The sequence below is a fragment of the Siphateles boraxobius genome, unplaced genomic scaffold, assembly GCF_051911475.1.
Source record: "Siphateles boraxobius isolate OS27281-9 unplaced genomic scaffold, OSU_SipBor_1 17, whole genome shotgun sequence".
Classification (NCBI taxonomy): Eukaryota; Metazoa; Chordata; class Actinopteri; order Cypriniformes; family Leuciscidae; genus Siphateles; species Siphateles boraxobius.
Window position 1 is genome coordinate 9,241,191 of NW_027508777.1, and position 12,104 is coordinate 9,253,294.

General features: G+C 49.3%; 1 protein-coding gene across 3 annotated transcripts in view; it reads left to right on the forward strand.

Annotated features, from left to right (window-relative positions):
• Positions 1-10,346, forward strand: part of usp53b (ubiquitin specific peptidase 53b) — a 97,781-nt gene extending 87,435 nt beyond the window's left edge. Inside the window, exon 18 of one of the 3 annotated variants that reach the window (XM_077232404.1) lies at positions 9,637-10,346. The gene's annotated coding sequence lies outside the window, so the exon portion shown is untranslated. The remainder of the gene's footprint in view (positions 1-9,636) is intronic. The other 2 variants (XM_077232405.1, XM_077232406.1) reach the window with 2 other exon arrangements.
• The last annotated feature ends 1,758 nt before the right edge of the window (positions 10,347-12,104 follow it).

Here is a 12,104-nt window from a genome sequence, read left to right on the forward strand (position 1 = left end):
GTACGAACAAACGGTTCGGTGGGCAACGAATCGGAGGCGTTACCCCTTCTAAGGCCTTCTTGACCTTCGATTCGACCTCCCATGTGAGTGTAGAGATAAATAGGGTCTCTGGTAAAATGCACTCGGGAGTAGACGGGCGATCGGAACGGTCAAAAATGCGCGATAAAGAATCGGGTTTGATGTTTTTAGAACCCGGCCGGTACGAGAGAGTAAAGTCAAAACGTCCGAAAAAAAGAGCCCACCGAGCCTGCCTGGAATTAAGTATTTTAGCTGTACGAATGTACTCCAAATTCTTGTGGTCGGTCCAGACGATAAAAGGTAACCCCGACCCTTCTAACCAGTGGCGCCACTCCGCCAACAACTCTCTGTTGCCAATGTCATAATTGCTTTCGGCAGGGGATAAGCGATGAGAAAAAAACGCGCAAGGGTGCATCTTGTCGTCTAAAGGAGAGCGCTGGGATAACACTGCACCTACCCCCACCTCTGACGCATCGACCTCCACCACGAACTGACGTGATGGATCAGGGGTTAACAGGATGGGGGCTGAAACAAAGCAACCCTTCAGTTTGGCAAACGCAGCTTCTGCTGCGTCTGACCACCTGAACGTCGTTCTGGGGGAGGTCAAGGCGGTCAGAGGCGCGGCTAGTCGGCTGAAATTGCGTATAAAACGCCGGTAAAAATTGGCGAACCCCAGAAACCTCAGTAGGGCCTTACGGGAATCTGGACTTGGCCAACTTACCACAGCCTTAACCTTGTCAGGATCCATGCGCATTCTCAAAAAGCCCATTCTCTAGCAACCTCTGAAGCACTTGTCGGACGTGTTGCACGTGCTCCTGGAGAGACGATGAAAAAATCAATATATAATCCAGGTAGACATATATGAATTGGTCGACCATGTCTCGCAATACGTCATTGACAAGTGCTTGGAAGACCGCTGGGGAGTTGGAAAGGCCGAACGGCATAACCAAATATTCAAAGTGCCCCCTAGGGGTGTTAAAAGCGGTCTTCCACTCATCCCCCTCCCTGATGCGGACCAAATGATAAGCATTTCTTAAATCCAATTTCGTGAAGATAGATGCTCCTTGCAACCTCTCGAAGGCTGAAGACATCAGCGGCAAAGCATAAGTGTTTTTTACCGTGATGTTGTTCAACCCTCGGTAATCAATACATGGTCGCAACGACCCATCTTTCTTCCCCACAAAAAAGAATCCCGCCCCCGCTGGAGAAGAGGAAGGGCGGATGAATCCCGTTGCCAGAGAATCAGAAATGTATTTCTCCATGACCTCTCTCTCAGGAACAGAGAGAGAATATACTTTGCCCTTAGGCGGAGACGTACCTGGCAGTAACTCTATAGCACAGTCATAGGGACGATGTGGAGGAAGAGAATCAGCCCGAGACTTACTAAACACCTCCTTCAGATCCCGATACTCCGTGGGCACGTTAGATAAATCCGCCGTCTCCTCCTGCAACACACGAACAGAAACAGACGGACAGGCAGACACAAGACAGGACTTATGACAAAAACTACTCCACGCTGCTACTGAATTGAGTTGCCAGTCTATTTTGGGGCTGTGAGCCAGAGGTGACCAAGAACGATGGGTGCAAGCGGAGTGTCCAGGATGTAAAAGGAGATAGTTTCTGAGTGGTTGCCTGACGTGATGAGGGTGATGTCTTCAGTGACCAGAGATATAGTGGGGAGTTCTTGACCATTGAGGGCGTGTACAGCAATCTGATGGGTGAGGTGTTTGAGGGGAACTTGGTGGTTGAGTGCAAAGGTGTGATCCATGAAGTTACCTTCAGCGCCCGAGTCCAGAAGTGCGTGACAGTCGTGACAGTGGTTGGACCATCGGAGTCTACCCGGAAGGAGAGTTGATGTTGATGAGGTCTTCTCGGCGGAGATCCCACCAGATAGTAGCCTCATACTTACTATCGGGCTGGGCCTTTTAACGGGCAGTTATAGGTGAAGTGTCCCGTTCCTCCACAGTACATGCAAAGGCCCTGGGATCTCCGCCTTTCCTTCTCCTCGCGGGAAAGCCGGGCTCGACCCACCTGCATGGGCTCAGGATCGTAGACGGGGCTGACCGCGTCCCCACCTCCAGCGCGTTGACCCACGGATTCTGCCGAAGAATGGTAATTGGGTAATTTCCGATCCACTCGAGACAGCCTGGCGTCCACTCTCAGTGCTAGAGCAATTAGGTCGTTGAGTCTAGGAGGTAAGTCCAAGGCATATATCTCTTTTTGGACGCGGTCAGCCAACCCATGCAGGAACATATCCCACTGCGCCTCCTCGTTCCATTGGCTCTCCGCCGCTAGAGTCCGAAACTCTATCGAGAAGTCTGATACGGATCGTTGTCCCTGCCGTAATTCTGCCAGCATTCTGGCTGCTTCTCTGCCCGCCAATGACCGGTCGAAGACGCGTTTCATTTCAACGGAGAGCGCTTGGAACGAGGTGCAGCAGTCGTCCTGGTTCTCCCACACCGCCGCCCATAGCGCCGCTCTCCCAGTCAGCAGTGTTAATACAAATGCCACCTTGGTTCTTTCCTCACGGAAGGTTCTAGGTTGTAGAGAGAAATGCATGGAGCATTTAGTTAGAAAGGCTCGACAAAAATTAGGTTCACCTGAGTATGTCTCCGGAGCTGGTAAACGAGGTTCTGACTGGGAGGGGTCCACTGGTGGTATTTGGGGAATCGGCGGTGGGACCGGTGCAGTGGGAATGTGCAGCTGTTTGACTTGCTGCGTGAGCCCGGACACCTGCGTCACTAACGCCTGGACAGCGCGAGCTGTGTCGTTGATGTTCCTTTCTTGATTCTCCATTCGCTATCTGCTGTGGTTGACAAAATCCTCCCAGCTTTCTGAATTGCCACTCGCTGCTTCCATCTTTGGGTCAGATCGTTCTGTCACGAATAACCACGGAAGCAAGTGCGAAGTACTCAGTGTTTATTGAAAGATAAATGACAAAGTCCAGGGGGCAACAGGCTAGCGACGCAGGGACTCGATGGTCAGAGGTAACAGGTGCGTGAGGTGAAGAGAGGTGACGATCAACAAGACGAATCCAGAACATCCACAGGAACAGACAGGAACACGGAAGGAAGGCTGGAACGAACGAGGGATCAGACACCGGACACCAACAAACAACGATCTGACAATGGAGATGAGAATGGGATGAGAATATATACACAGGAATGAATAGACTGCAGCTGGTGATGAGGTAATGGGTGATTGCTGAACAAGCGCTGATGAGCGGCCACGCCCCTCCAATAAGCACACACACATACAACAACAGAAACACGAGACAAGAAGAAGACATAGGATTTACCAACCGTGACCATAACCCCTCAATGAACCCCACATAACAGAAACTCTTCTAAATTAGCATAGCAAAACATTAAATACTACTAAATCTGCACTTAACATCAATCTTGCACACACACAAAAAAATTATATAACACTCTTTTCCACGATATATTGAAGCCAAAAATTATTCTTAAATTTGAATTAATGTAAAACGCGTTGCGACAGCATGCAGACATAGGCAAGGCGGCTCACGTGCCTATTGGCTGACCTGTGGCAACAGCAGCAGCCTATCGAGAGAGGCCCTGCATGACGTGATACCCAATGGGGGCGCTTCGCACCCATTACATCACATCCCGCCAGAATAGGCGTGGCCTTGACCTATAAATATAGCTCGATTAGGCTGATACAACTGGTTTTCATCGCCAAAGCGAACCAGAGCTGTTGAATGCACGGCAAGATACGCAGATTCATTACCTCTCCCTAGAGAGAACCGAGGTTACGTTAGTAACCGAGTACGTTCTCTTATGAGAGTATCTCTCGTACTGCGTAATATCTTACGCTATGGGGAACATAAAGCAAAACGCCGTGCGTACTAGGATCCGACACCAAAGTCCCAAGGGCAGTAGCCCGGGGCTCACATAGTGCATAATCACCATAGACTCACAGAGAGTCGGAGAAGAGAGGCTGCAAGCATCATTCCCCATAAAAAAAGCATCCCATAGGAGCTAGTTATGTTAACAGTGTTTCACGCAGACAGGGTGAACGTGTTCAGCCTGAACTAGGTATGAGTACGGGTTATTTAACACCCACGGAGCTGTTCTATCGATCAGTGATCGATGCACAAGCAAAAAACTCAGCATTCCACGCCGGCGCAGCGGGGCAGATAGTACTGAATTTCTAGACCGACAGCAGCATGGCCTGTAAGGCGGGAACCTCTAGGTTATAAAACCTTATAAATGTAGATTGCGAGGCCCAGCCTGCCGGCATACAGATATCTTGCAAGGAAATCCCAATAGACCACGCCCACGACGAGGCCACGCCTCTCGTGGAGTGCGCTCTGACACCTAAAGGACACTGCAGGCCCTTAGAAGTGTAAGCCACGCTATGGCATCGACTATCCATCTGGATAGGCTCTGTTTTGATGCGGCCACCCCTTGGAGCATCCGCCAAACAAAATGAAGAGCTACTCGGTCTGTCTGAAGACAGACGAGCGGGATACATAAGATCTCAGTGCCCTAACGGTGCCCTGACGTCTCCTCATCATGAACCGGGAGGGCGCACAGGGAAATAACCTGGCCCCTGAACGGTGTGTTGAGGGATTTGGGCACGTAGCCGTGCCTTGGTTTGAGTATGACTTTTTAGTCGTTAGGCCCAAACTCCATACATGATGCGCTTACTGAGAGCGCTTGTAAGTCCCCTATGCGCTTCACTGAAGCGAGAGCCAAAAGATACACCGTTTTGAAAGACAGATGTTTCATGCCTGACAAATGGATTGGCTCAAATGGGGCACCTTTCATTGCATCCAAAACCGTAGAAAGGTCCCACACAGGGACTGAGGGGGGTCTGGGAGGATTCAGCCTCCGAGCTCCCCTGAGAAATCGCACGACCAGGCCGTTTTTCCCCGGTGACTGGCCAGACGTCAGTTTTGCAAACGCCGCTATGGCCTTCACGTATACTTTGAGCGTGGATGGGGTTCTGCCCTTATCCAGCAGCTCCTGAAGGAAGGAGAGCACTTCCGTAACCCCGCAGTCTACGGGTGAAAAGCCCTGAGCTTGACACCAGGCAGAGAACACCGACCATTTCGAGGAATAGAGCCGTCTAGTAGACGGGGCTCTAGCCTGCGTGATCGTGTTTAACACTCCCTCTGGGAGGTTAGCGGGTACCCGTTGATTGTCCATGCATGTAGGGACCATAAATCCGGGTGAGGATGCCAAATCGAGCCCTTTGCCTGAGAGAGGAGGTCTCTCCTCACCGGTATAGGCCACGGGGCAGTGCTGGTCAGCCGCATTAGGGCTGGGAACCAAATCTGGTTCGTCCAGAGCGGAGTCACGAGCAGCACTGGGCATCCGTTTTCCCCGATTCGTTCCAGCACTTGAGGCAGGAGCGAGACGGGGGGGAAAGCATAGAGGGGGCAGCGGGGCCATACGTGGGCCAGCGCATCCCCGCTCTTGGAGAAAAAGTTTGGACAGTGAGCGTTCTCCTGGGACGCGAACAGGTCCACCTGCGCTCTGCCGAATGTCTCCCACAGCAGTTGGATCGTCTGCGGTTGCAGCGACCATTCCCCTGCTGGGACATTGTTTCTGGACAGACTGTCTGGTCCCAGATTCAGGCAACCAGGCATATGCGAAAACAGACCAGAACAGACCAGAGATCCATGCCCGGGGTGGAACTCGTGCTTTCAGCCAAAACTGTATTGGGCGCATGCGAAGCAGGCCCAGCTGGAGTACCGAAGATGCTGAAGCCATGAGGCCCAGCATTTTCTGAAACCTTTTGAGCGGGACTATAGAGCCGCGGCGGAAGGATTTGCGGCGCTGAATGTCCAGTCCGCGCTCCGGCGACAGATGCGCTGTCATAGACAGCACTGTACCCAGGAAATACATTTTCTGGCTGGGAAACAGCGAACTCTTCACCCAATTGTGAGACCCAGATTCTCGAGATGCTCGAGTAATGTGGTTCTGTGTTCTATGAGCTCTGAGTGTGATCGAGCTAGAATCAGCCAATCGTCCAGGTAGTTCAAGACTCGCATGCCCTGAAGTCTCAGGGGTGCGAGAGCCGCGTCCTTGCACTTCGTAAATGTACGGGGTGCTAAGGACAGGCCGAACGGCAGGTCTGTGTATTGATATGCCTGGCCCTCGAAGGCGAATCTCAAGAATCGCCTGTGACGCGACGCTATTTGTATTTGGAAATAGGCGTCTTTCAGATCTATTTACATAAACCAGACTTCCTGGCGAACTTGCGCGAGGATTTTCCTGGTTGTCAGCATTCTGAACTAGCGCTTCACAAACACTCTGTTCAGCTGTCACAGATCTAGAATGGGTCTGAGACCCCCGTCTTTTTTCGGTACCAGAAAATATCTGCTGTATAGCCCCCCTTTGCTCTTAGCCTGAGATAAAGGTTCTATGGCCCCTTTGCTCAGTAGTTTCGCTATTTCGGCTCAAAGTAGATGAGATACTTCGTTGCTTACTGTCGTTTCGACTCGTGCCGTGTGACGGCGGGGACGTCGAGCGAACTGTAGCGAATAGCCTCTTTTTATAGTGTTCAACACCCATTCTGATACCCCGGAAAGCTTTGCCCACACATCTGCGTGAATAGCTAGAGGTAGAATGAGATCCGGGCTCTGGCCGCGGCATAGCGGCGGCCGCAGATCTTCGTTGTGCTGAGACATAAACACTGTGTTTACAGTGTGCGAGGCGGGGGGGCACGCCGATCATGGCGAGCAGCCTGGTCTCGCTCGATTTCTCTGACAGATTGTGGAGAGAGCGAGCTGGACAAACCCCGTGGGGTTGAGCGTGTCTGTAAGGGAATGTGGCCGCAGGAGAGCGGGCACACACACTACACTGGGAACACCGTCGGCTTGAGCTGACTGAATGTGTGTTGGTTTCGTTTTTACAGAAACCGTGGGACACGCATCGTGTAGTGTTTGTGGGCACTGTGTCGTGGGCACATTCACAAAATTTTTTGCACAATCGACAGGAGTCGATTTTATTTGTGCTAGCCCTGAACTGTGGCGGGCTGTGTCTGTGTGTGGGAATGGGCACTGAGACGTGGGCATTATTACAACACTCATAACACCATCGGCCATGGCTGGAACGCCAGAAAATACACTCTTTATTGGATTTATTTGGGTAGCCGTAAAAACGGCTTTTGTGTGAAGGCAAGCGGGCAAGTGTTGGCTGCTAAATACGCTGCAACAGTCACATCGCATGGAACTGTACGAGTGAAACGTTTCGGTGAAAATCCGGCCGCAGCGGGATTTGAACACGGTCGCTTTCCTAGGAAGGCTTTGGGACCTTGGGCTTGATCTCGATCCTCGGCCGGGGCCCGCGCTGAGGGGGGCGGCGTCCGGCAGAGCGAGAGCGCGGTCTCTGTTCTCGGGCCTGGCGGCGCTGAGAAGCGGCGGCGGATGGTGCAGGCTGTGGCTGGGAGCTCCGGGCAGACAGCTGTTTCGAGCGACCTGGTGCGGAGCTAGAGCACTTCGGGAGGAAGTGCTTCGTCGCCTGTGATTTGTTTTGAACCTCCTGGAATCTGTCCGCGATGTCTTTGACGGCAGATCTGAAGAGGCCAGCTGACGAAATGGGTGCGTTGAGAAACACAGCGCGCTCCGAATCCGTCATCTCAGACAGCGTAAACCACAGGTGTCTCTCAGCCACGATGAGAGAGGCCGTGTTCCGCCCAATACCCTGTGCAGCAGATTTTGAAGCACGTAAAACCAGGTCCGTAGCGCTCCTTAAATCCGCGACGCTGATCTATTCTTCCATTCTACGGAGAAGGTCGGCCTAGAAGATCTGCAAAATGGCCATTGTGTGCAGCACTGACACAGCTTGGCCGGCGGCAGTGTAAGGATCCAGCCCGTCTCCCAGAAGGCACGCGGACAATGGGGGGGAGGTCCACGGAGCTCGCCCAATCCTCACTATCTGATGCCAGGATGGAACAAACCTCAGCTGTTTTGTCGACCTCAATGGCGGAAGCGGCGGCAGATGGCGGCCCCTGTCCGTCGGTGGGCGACTCGAGCGATGCCGGCGAAGCTGGCGGGCGAACCGGCGAGCTTTGGCGGGCAGGGGAAGGCTCGGGGCCGCGCTGAGCACAGCGCTTTTTACGGCGCGGCACTACAGCGGGCTGGCAGTGCAGGCTCTGAAAAGGATGCCAGGCGAGTCCTCAGAGTCACCATAGGCATCAGCTCACAGTGAGGGCATCCGCCGTCGACGAGAGCGAGAGCCGCGTGATCCTCACCCAGGCAGGAAACGCAGATGACATGACGGTCCCCGTCGCTGAGTGTGGCTCGCATCTTGAAAAAGACGCAGCTCTTTTAGGAGAGAGAATAAACAGAGAGAGTGTGAGTTGCAGCGGCGAACACACACTCTTAGCAGTGAAAAGGATATAACGCCGGAAAGCGTAGCAGGTACGGCGGCTGAAGGCGGCTTCAGGCTCGAAGGCTCATCCCGCAGAAGGCTTACAGTCAGACGGCGTGGCTTCTCACTCCAGATCCAGCGATGCGTGAGCTTCGCTGAAGAGATGAAAATCAGTTGTATCAGCCTAATCAAGCTGTATTTATAGGCCAAGGCCACGCCTATTCTGGCGGGACGTGATGTTAGGGGCGCGAAGCGCCCCCATCGGGTATCACGTCACGCAGGGCCTCTCTCTATAGTTTGCTGCTGTTGCCACAGGTCAGCCAATAGGCACACGAGCCGCCTTGCCTATGTCTGCATGCTGTCGCAACGCGTTTTACATTAATTAAAAATTAAGGATAATTTTATACTTCAATATCTCGTGGAAAAGAGGTTTTCCCCATAGCGTAAGATATTACGCAGTACGAGAGATACTCTCGTAAGAGAACTAAGAACATTCATCAGTTTACTGTTTTAAACATATAACTCTGTAGTTACTGTAAGCAACACAGCAAACAATAATGTAGATTTCAGCCATTTTTCATCTAAATGATCCACACTAGAGAATTGATCTAAGAAAGACCATAAAGGAGCATTTAAAGTATGAAACTGTCTTCAAGCTTCAGGCAGCCCAATGTTTAGCTGAACCAAGTGAACTATGAATGTTACCATACAGATGGTGTGTGTGATGCCCTATTATTTTGATAAAGAATGTGAAAGGAAATGAGATAATAAAGGAGTGGTGAGAAGATCATCAGATGAATTTGTTACCATAGTTAGCTTGATTAAGTTTGTTTTAAATTAAATTAAATGAAATAAAATAAAATGATTAAGCATTAGGTAAAAAACGTAAAATGTTACCTAAATAAATAAATAGACAACAAAAAATAATAATTGAAAAATATTTGACAAAAAAAATCACAAAAAATCATAAAAAAGTCAAAGTCATAAAAAAACACTAAACCACTCAAACTTGAACAAAAAATTTAATGGAAACTGAAAATGTAAAAGCTAATTCAAAATATGAATAAATTCTATAATACTAAAAGAAGGTTATATTGCCTATTCATCCATTGATTGACAATTTCTATTACTAACACTGTATAGCCTAGTTGCAATATTAAGTAATTAAAAAACTAAAATAATAATAAATAATGAATTGATGTTTTCAGACATTGGACTAGTACTTATATATTTAAAAACAATGCAATATTAATAAATCTTCTTTTTTTATTAGGTCCTGGTGACCCAGTGAGAAGTAATGCAAGAGAATTGCCAAAGAAGTTAAATATATGGATTGTTTTTGTACTTCTAATTACAATGTATTTGAAACTGAAGGAAGTGTAGGAGAGATTTGTCCTTTTGTACTCTTCCTGTAAATTGTGAAGTTTGAGTATCTTATGATATCTACAAGAGCCATCCACAAGAGGGCAGTGTGCACTTTGGCTTAAATCAGTATTTGCTTGTGAACAGGAATGACCATTTTATGCTGAATATCAAATTTATTGATTATCTTTTACTTAATCGTGAAAGATAATACAGTATACTACCGTTCAAAAGTTTTAGATTGGTAAGATTTTTTTGTTTTTTAAATTAATCTTATCATTTATTTTATCCAAAATACAGCAAAAACAGTAATATTGTGAAATATATTTACGATTTAAACAGTATATTTTAAAATGCAATTTATTCCTGTGATGTTAAAGCTGAATTTCCGGCATCATTAGTACTCCAGTCTTCAGTGTCACATGATCCTTCAGAAATCATTCTGGGGTTTTTGGGTTTTTTTTTTTTTTTTTTTTTTTTTTCAGAGTTCTTTGATGAATAGAAAACGTTTGTGACATTATGCACTACCATTCGAAAAAGTTAGGGTTCAGTAAGATTTTTTTTTAAAGAAATAAAAAAACAATACTTTTATTCAGCAAAGATGCATTAAATTGATCAAAAGTGACTGTAAAGACATTTATAATGTTACAAAAGATTTTTATTTCAGATAAATCATGTTCTTGTCAACTTGTATTCATAAAATAATCCTGAAAAAAAATTGACACACCTATTTTCAACATTGATAATAATAATACATGTTTCTTGAGCAGCAAATTAGCATATTCTAATGATTTATGTAAGATCATGAGACACTGATGACTGGAGTAATGATGCTGATAATTCAGCTTTGCCATCACAGTGATACATTACATTTTAAGATATATTTCAATAGAAAACGTCTACGGTTACGTATGTAACCCTCGTTCCCTGAGTAGGGAACGGAGACGTTACGTCGGATGACGACGAATGGGGTTTCGCTTAGAAAGCCTATCAACTTCGAGTATTACAAAACGAGCCAATGGCAAAGAAATGCCATGGGTCTGCGGAATTTGCATGGCGTAACTCCGCCCCACCTCGTGGGTATAAAAGGAGGAAGCCGGCAGCAAGCAGATATGTTTCTTCGCTGAGGAGCCAAGACTGAGCTCAGGCGATCCCCGCGGTACAGCGGAAAGTGGCAGGCAGACGTAACGTCTCCGTTCCCTACTCAGGGAACGAGGGTTACATACGTAACCGTAGACGTTCCCTTTCGTTGTCACTCCGAGTTACGTCGGATGACGACGAATGGGGTTACCAGTCTAATCACGCCACCTTCTCAGCTGTCTTCCAGTGCCCTGCGTAAATCGAGATCCCTGTCAGCCTGGACAAAGGACTCCATATAACACAGGAATACCAAGGTACACTGGGAAGCATATCCCAAGCTAGGGGAAGTATGCAATTAATGCCAGCCCGGAGGGGGGGGACTTAGAGAATACACATATGACCCGAAGGAAGCATATGGGAAACACTGGGGTGTCCAGCCGCAGGTGGAATATTTCAACCCCAGGGGTGGCAAGGTGGCTTGCCAAGGGAAAGACACACGCTCAGAGAGGCTTACAGTGGAAATACACATGTGGGGGTCGCTCAGAGGAGGGACCATGCACACGGGAGGCACCTAGCCGACGCACAGGCAATAGACACTGGCGCCGACGTCAGGAGTGCTGGAGGAGCTCAGGGCTTTCGGAGAAGCTCACCTGAGAAAAATATCGCACGTATCCAGTCCGTGGAGTGGAATGGCGAGCAAGCGAAGACACCTGAGCGGGTCCGGTACTAGCTGGTTGAAGCGAGTACACGAGAGGACACAGGCTCCACTCGGAGATTATAGAATCTGGCGAATGTGTTAGGTGTCGCCCAGCCTGCAGCTCTGCAGATGTCTGTTAGCGAGGCGCCATGCGCTAGAGCCCAAGAGGACGCCACACTCCGGGTGGAGTGGGCAGTCACACCAAGGGGGCACGGTCGACCTTGCTGCTGGTAAGCCAAGGCAATGGTGTCCACTATCCAGTGAGACAACCTTTGCTTGGAGAGAGCCTTTCCCTTCAGCTTCCCACCATAACAGACAAAGAGCTGGTCTGAGGTCCTGAAACACTGCGTTCTGTCTACATAGGCGCGGAGAGCGCGTACTGGACAGAGCAGTGCCAAGGCTGGGTCTGCCTCCTCCGAGGGCAGCGCTTGCAGGTTCACCACCTGGTCCCGGAAGGGAGTGGTAGGAACCTTGGGCACATATCCAGGCCGGGGTCTCAGGATCACGTGAGAGTAAGCCGGCCCAAATTCCAGGCACGCTTCGTCAACGGAGAATGCGTGCAGGTCCCCAACCCTCTTGATGGAGGCCAGTGCAACCAGGAG